The sequence below is a fragment of the Bacillus rossius genome, unplaced genomic scaffold, assembly GCF_032445375.1.
Source record: "Bacillus rossius redtenbacheri isolate Brsri unplaced genomic scaffold, Brsri_v3 Brsri_v3_scf319, whole genome shotgun sequence".
NCBI lineage: Eukaryota > Metazoa > Arthropoda > Insecta > Phasmatodea > Bacillidae > Bacillus > Bacillus rossius.
Window position 1 is genome coordinate 35,449 of NW_026962502.1, and position 8,134 is coordinate 43,582.

The window sequence follows — 8,134 nt, forward strand, 5'->3', positions numbered from 1 at the left end:
GTGCGAATTATAGGTTACGAGCTGCAATGTTGCACATTTAAGGTTCAATTGTAATTTATCCCAAACGTCTGGTATCTCAAATAGGTGCATATATATTTTACCAAGAATAAAAATTTGTATTTAAAATTATCTGTCTACAGCGATTCCAAACCGAAATGCACTTCAAACTGCAGACGATGCCTACGAATTCAAAAATTCACCTTAAACCTCTGCTAAAGCCAGGCTATTGCTTCCGAGACGAAGCGCAACACCCCGTGGCCCTTCCATAAATAAAAATAAATCAGTTCATATTCGTAAAAAAAACCTACTTAAGAGTTTATTTCTTAATATTATATTGTTCTTGTAAATATTGATTGGGTGGGGTCACACTTCCAGAGGCTCAGGGCGGCTTGCAGAGTCGTTCCGAGAATTCTCCGAGTGCGAGTGGAGTTTGAGTGGAGGAATTTTCATTGCACAGTCGAGAACGGAGTAAAAACGAAGTAATATCCGAATGAAACCGAGTAAAAACGAAGGAATATTGGAGTGTACGCTCAGCTACACTCCGAGGGCCCTCGGAGTGAAATATGGAAAAGAATTCAAGATGGCTGCGTTATTAGAACCAATTGTTGTGGAATTTCTTGATTTAATTGATGAAGTATTTCTAGAAAATGAAGAAAGAAACGTTGCCAGGGACCCACGTCAGTATTTGAGGGATTTTAAAAATCCACAGGAGTGGTTTAGTGACGTGCTGTTCAGACGACGATATCGCTTTACCAAGGATCTTGTTCGGCATCACATTCTGCCTTTGCTAGTGTTTGAAGAACCACGGAGTCGTCGAGGATTACCGCTACCGCCTGTCCTGCAGCTGCTAATTGCCTTGCGATTTTACGCAACAGGCACTTTACAGGTAAGCAGAAATAATAGTTACTAACCAATACCTTTTGTTTACAGTAATACCATCTCTCACTCTTTGCCTAGGTTAGCCTATTGTGCACTTCAGTATGTGGTGTTTAATTTGTGGTTTGCATAGACACATCGGTGCAATGTGAAATACTATTTACAGATGGTGGCAGGCGAGTTAACAGGCGTTAGCGAGTCCACAGTTTCCCGAATTATCAGACGTATCTCTGTCGGTTTAGCGCAACATACTCTACATCGGATACGGTTTCCCACTGGCGATGAATTTCGATTGAACAAGCTACGATTTTAACACTTTCCCGGTGTTACAGGAGTGACTGCACCCACATAAAAATCAAAAGCCCCGGCGGTGGTCGGGGGGAAGTATACAGGTACGTAGGTAAAGATTGTTAAGGCATGTTGAAACATGTTTCGTGACAGACCTTAATATGAAATGTGAACTGTGAGATAAATTGAAATAATTTGTCTAGTTTGTATTTATTTCAATATTTAATACAATATTCATGTTAGCACATAGTTCTTTCATGTAGGTAGCTTGATTGTAAAGTATTTCAATTTGTCAAGAGCATTTTCTTGAATCTGGTAATTCTAAAAGCCACCCTTTATTATGTAAAATTAAAATCCTCAAATTATTGTGTCAATTTCCTGACATTTTTTTATTATCGAATTAAATTGATACCTTAAGTAGCTTTGAGTAATTTATAGCTTTTACAAGTTGTAAGGATGTGTGTATGATATTAAGAAAAAGGTCTGTTTTGCAAGGTTAGGTACATGTAAATAACCTGGAAATAGTGTTATTGGTTATGTCACCTACATGGTAATTATTCCATATCACTTTACCAAGTTCATGGCTTTGAATTCATCATTTGGTACATAATGCTGTTTTAAATTACTATGTCAAAAGATCCTTGACATTAAATCTAGAATTTTGCTATACAAACAAATTATGTCTCTGGTCTTGTGGAAATGCCTTTTTTGTGTGTTTTGATACATACATACATACACACACACACACACACACACACACACACACACACACACACACACACACACACACACACACACACACACACACACACACACACACATACACATATACACACACACAGATACATACATTTGATCATAATTAATTGTTACATGACAAGTGAATCGGGAATTTGAGAAACAACATAAGTCCACATTTTGGCAAAAATGAGTTACCAACAATAACAGTTTGTTGGAGGGTAGTTGTACATGCTAGCAAATAACCACTGAAGTCCACGCAATCATTCCATAGATATAGCCTTCTCTAGTTGCTATGTATTTGAGAAACAACATAAGTCCAGGACTTATGTTGTTTCTCAAATACCCCACTCAAACACCACAAAGCACCAATTTGCTTGATTCCCGTATAGCCATAGATTTAATGTGTTAAGAAAGTAGCTGAATCAGAAAAGAAATTTTCAGCGAAAATAAAGGAAATCAGCGAGATAATCAAAGCTGATAAAACGGGTGATTTGGGAGCCATTTGCATAGATTTCACGCAGAATTTACAGTTGCCTTGCACTCCAGTCCAGGAGGTGTTTTACCTTAGATAGTGAACCATCAGTGTTTTCTGCATACATAATCTCAAAGATGGCAATGCAACTTTCTTTGTGTACCGTGAGGGAATTGGAACAAAGGGGCCTAATGAGGTATGTTCATTTGTTTTTGAGTTCTTGAATACGTCATTGAAGGGAGTCAAAGAGTTGTACATATTTTCAGATGCGTGCAGCGCACAAAGTAAGAACCATACATTCATACGAATGTTGTCTGCTTTGACTTCTCTTAAACATTTTAGACGTATCGAACATTACTTCCCAATAAGAGGACACTCTTTCCTGCCCTGCGATAGGGATTTCTCAGTACTCCAAGGCAAAATCAAGAAGTACGACAGAGTATACACCATCAAGGAGAATTTTGAGATAATTGTAACTTCATCCTGCAAGAGATCCTTCACTGTTGCAGTGGCGTGCCCAGGATTTTGCTTTGGGAGGGGGGGGGGGGGGTCAGGCAGAAGGCTAGGGCCTTTCCGGGGGGCCTGGGAGTATGGAATACCCCCCAGCTAGGCGGGGGGTCCGGGGATCCTCCCCCGGGAAAATTTTGAAAAATACGTGTTCAATATTGCTGATTTAGGCGAGTAACAGGCGATTTGCCTAACGGCGGTTTGCCTAAACATGAATTCGTTGCGGCGATTCGCCTAAAGTCGTTTCGCCTAAAGGCGTTTTGCCTGACGGCGTTTTGCCTAACGGCGTTTTCCCTAACGGAGTTCTGCCTGACGGCGATTTGCCTAACGGCGTTTTGCCTAACGGCGATTTGCCTAACTGCATTTTGTCTAATGGTGTTTTGCCTAAAATGTTACTATGATGACAAAACCTCGTTTTGCCTAACGGCGAATTGCCTAACTGCATTTTGATAATGGCGATTTGCCTAACAGCGTTTTGCCTAACCTAACCTAACCTAGCCTAACCTAACCTAAGCTAACCTAACCTAACCTAACCTAACCGAACCGAACCTAATCTAACCTAACCTTACCTAACCTTACCTAACCTAATGGCGTTTTGTCTATCAGTGGTTTGCCTAACGGCGATTTGCCTAACTGCGTTTTGCCTAACGGCGATTTGCCTAACGGCGTTTTGCCTAAAATTAGGCAAAACGCCTTTAGGCAAAACGACACATTTAGGCTATCTAAAAATACTGGCAGTAACTTCATAAAAGTCAGTTTTATGAAGTCTAAATATTAATTTTTTTCATTTTATGAATTTAATATTAAAATATTTTTAACCCCGGAAGGGGGGGGGGGGGGGTCCGGTCCCGCTCGACCCCCCCCCCCCCCCCCTAGGCACGCCCCTGCACTGTTGTAATAGCAGATTCCATCAGCATTCTCGACATCAAGCAATGGTGGCCCAAGTATTTTAAGAGGAATGTGCTGTTACAAGAGTCCTATGGAATATCTGTGCCTAGAGACCAGAAAACTAGATTCAAACCAAGTCAGTTCATGCACTTCAGTTATGCAAGTAACTATGCTGGACTTGTGGCACGACCATTCATTGATTCCCTTGTCAAGCGTCATTTTAGGGTTCTAAAATGCACACTTGCGGACCTTGTTCTTCCAAAAAAACATGGGGTATCCTGCAGGTTGCATCCCTATCAACCAGAACAAAATAGATGACCTCCGCAAGTTGCAAAACTACTTGCCACACACAGAAGATTGCCAGTCATTCTATAATTAATTATTCTTGTGGCCAACATGTGTAACAGAAGTAACGCAAAACCAGCCTGATGATTAATCACATCAATGTAGACTTTACCGCACATCATCAGCAAATCGTGCATTTTGAAGAGGGACATGTGCATACTTATTTATATTAAAATGTGATCTCTCAATGTTAAAGTTGGTGTAAGTCGCATATACAAAGGTAGATCTAAAAACCTACATCGTATAGACTTTCTCATATCAGCAAGATTAGTGCATTAGGAACTGGATGCATTTATATTCATATAATTATTGGTATTTTTTATGTTCTAAGTAAAATTATAGTATTACTTTGTGTACGCAAATAAATAGTATGTTTTGTGGAATATTATGACTACCTTAAATCAAAAATATCACATTTCAGAACAATATATTTTTAGTTTATGTAGGAAATTGAGAAACAACATAAGTCCAGCATTTTTAAATATAGTTTTTGGGGGGGTTGTAAATACAATATCTTTCTTTTTCACATTAAAGAGAAGTAAATTAACGTTGTAATGTATCCATAGTATCACATATACATATTTTGCCACATGCCATGGACTATTACATTTTATTCACTTTCTGTAAAATCTGTTGTTTGTGACTTATGTTGTTTCTCAAATACTTGATTCAAGTGTTTATTTTGTCCATTACCTAGTGACAGAGTAATTGAAAACAGCAAACTTCAATTATCTAAGGCTCAATGTATACAGGATCCTGCCATCAGGATCAAAGGAAAAACTTGGATATGTGATACAGAACTTAAACCTCATACTATCCATTCTTTCTAATGTATAGCATTGTTAACATAGCTAACCAACTGTTCACTTGTATTCATGATTTGTTGACATGGCCAATGTAACCAACTGATCTCACCATTTACACTAATATTTGTGTAGGTACATAAGGTGTAACAGTATGTTCTAAAAGTATGATTTTAAGAAAATGTAAATGTGAGGAAATATTTAAAAAAAAAAAACAGTGGAATTGTGTAAGTTTTTTACTGAAAACAGACTGTTCTTCAGAATAACATCAAATTGTTGGTGGACAGGTGTGACATTCGCTCCAATCTTTGCTCAGGGAAGCATAATGTGCCTTACCCAAATTATTCCAGTAGTGGGAGTGGCACTTTCTGGTATATGTTTAGACTTTATACACATATATAAATAGATGTCACAATTGTATGTACTACTAGTAACCAGAAAAACATGGTTAGTTTGAAACAATTTGTGTTTATGATATTCTTGAAATGTTCTCTAGCTTATTCGAAGATGGGCGTGTGCAGGGACTGCTGCTGGGAGACAGTGGTTACCCACAGTTGCCATACCTGTTCATGCCCATACCAGAGCAGCCAGTCCGTACAGATGCAGAGCAGAGGTATGACATATTTCATAACAACATTAACAGCATTTTTAAAGCTGCAAGTGTGATTAAATTAAATAATGTGAAATACATATAATATATTGTTTGCAAATGTGTCATAACTGGACTAATCTCCATATACTAACTCTTAAAGTTCGCAACAAAATTTGTTGCTCCAACACCTTAGCTTTACTCATTTCTAAACTTCAACGTAATTGTTTTGGCAAAGTAAAACATGGTGCAAATAGACTACAGCAAAGTTTTGTAGTGCAAACATCTATTATTGTAAAACCACCAAGCAAGGGAGAAACATATTCTTCTACAGCCAAATAGTTATTGTTATGAACATATTTTCAATTATTGTTATATTAATGTTACATTTTGGAAAGTATATTAGATAGTTAATCTATACATACAAATTGTGTTTACACACACACACACACACACACAGATATATGGTATTAATACATTCTTTGAAAGTTATTTGCACTAGGGAAAATTAATTTAAAACTTTTGTGACATTCGCCATTGCTGGTTTCAACTGTGATATTAAGGTTGTCTCTATTGAATACAGTGTGAACCAGCATGTTTTACATGTGTATAATGTACATATTATGTGTAGTAATGATACACATTAAGGTAATCACACAGGTACTCATGGCTCATGCTCGGACGAGGAATCTGGTGGAAAGGATGTTCGGTGTTTGGAAGCAGCGCTTTCCCTGCTTGCAGCTTGTTTTATGAAACAAGCTGCAGACAACAGCAGCTATCATTGTTGCCTGTGCCATTTGTCACAACATTGGTATCAGGCACAATGATTATGTGGAAGAAGCTGAGCTGTAGGTGAGAAGTGTTTTGTTATATATTATTAATTAGTATTGGCGACACCTGGGTTTTCTTCCCTGTAACTTAGTGTATTATTTGCAAATGAAGTGCATAGTACAAATACCTACTTGTTCAGTTTGTGAATTGCAATGATGTTTATTACATATTACTTCCTCTTTGAAAATACAAATGCTTTTGTACCTATAATGTGATATATAAACAGCTATAAAATAGGAACCTTGTACAAATATTTAAACAGGCAATGGCAATAAACATTGAAGCAAACTAGATATCTTGGCAGCCAAGGTCAATTGGCAAAATCCACCTGAAGAAATCTGCACATGAGGGGCTCGACTGGTGCTACATTACAGAAGGCAAACCCTAGCATGCCAGATGAAAAGCTTTTTGCTGTATTTTTCTGATGGTGTCTTCTGTTGTTTATACACAACTTGCAGTGTGTATATGTGTGTATATGTGTGAGTGCGTGCGTGTGTGTAAAACAAACATGTTTTATAATTGATACAAAGCTAAGGTAGAGACCATTTACACTATAGTAATGATAATCTACCTATAAACAATTATTGCCTGCATTCTAATATATTGATTGGTTTGTTACAGGCAACAATGATGTGCCAATCCCACCAGTTCCTCTCCGACCTGGGCGCGCCTGGCCATCAGGAACAAGTTCATCATCCGGCATTTCAATTAGCTGTTTTGAAATGATTTTTACACACATTGTTTCATGTGGGTTTTTGAAATCCGTGACCTGATTGTACTGTTTAATATTAGGTTTGTTTGGCTGGAATGAATATTTTATGATTTTTGCACTCATTGTTATGGCTACTTATGAATAATTCAATGATATATCTTCATTTGTTGCTAAGCCATTCCATTGCAGTTTCTTTAATCCTTCACATACCTACAGGCCCTGGCATTTTATTTCCAACTTGTAAACAAATTTCAATTAAATTAAGAAATTTACATGAACTTTCTAATAATGCAGCCTTTTACAAATGTCTGAGTAAAGAAGTACATTTGTTTATATTTTTGCTTTTTGATTCTTTTGTATTTTAACTTGATGAAATAGGTAATGTTTTGTTAAAAGTATTATTGTGCAAACATATTTATGTTGTCTCAAGTATCATTTTGTTCACTTACCTATGATATAGGATTGTATTGCAGGATCTTATTTCATTTTACGTTTGTTTAGTTAAAATGGTTTATATCTTAAGAAAGAAAAGTAATATAAAATATATTTGTTTAAAAACATTTAGATATACAGGTGTGGTGAAAATAGGTAGGAAACTGTGAATTCAACTATTATGCAAAAACATTGGGAATCAGTTGGTAAAAACTGGTTTCATGATTGAAATACTTTGATGTGTTGGTTAAGAATGTTTCCAAATGGAACATTGAAAATTAGTTGATTGTTTTGCAGATCCTGTTGCTGCCGCCAGTCGTGGCTCCACTCAAGTGCTCGGTGCTGCCCCTCAGTGGCAACGTGCAGTTGCTGTGTGTGCAGAGCAGTGTCATCATCCTCGGTGGGCATGACCAGGAACATTCATACATGCAGGAATTACATCATATTGAAGATAATTTATTATTTAATGATTTTGCATGTTATTTAGACAAACATTTCAGGGAAATTGTGGGCATACTTTGCCTAGGCTTGTAATAAGCACTCGTGTGGTTTACCACTGAACTACCCTTCTTTGTTTAAAAAAAATAACAATATTCTTCTACAATGTTTTTTATTTTTGACAAGAAGGGTAAAGTTATGAAAATACAAAA

At 37.1% G+C, this 8,134-nt stretch overlaps 1 long non-coding RNA gene across 3 annotated transcripts; it reads left to right on the top strand.

The window, feature by feature from the left end:
• The first annotated feature begins 368 nt into the window (after window positions 1-368).
• On the top strand, window positions 369-8,124 carry LOC134544185 (uncharacterized). 3 transcript variants are annotated; one of them, XR_010077579.1, is made up of 5 exons: window positions 369-886; window positions 1,043-1,268; window positions 5,417-5,533; window positions 6,170-7,132; window positions 7,782-8,124. It is a non-coding gene; the product is annotated as an uncharacterized LOC134544185 (long non-coding RNA). The 3 variants fall into 3 exon arrangements; XR_010077578.1 differs by having other exon boundaries at window positions 6,170-6,361; window positions 6,962-8,124; XR_010077577.1 differs by having other exon boundaries at window positions 6,170-8,124.
• Window positions 8,125-8,134: the final 10 nt, after the last annotated feature.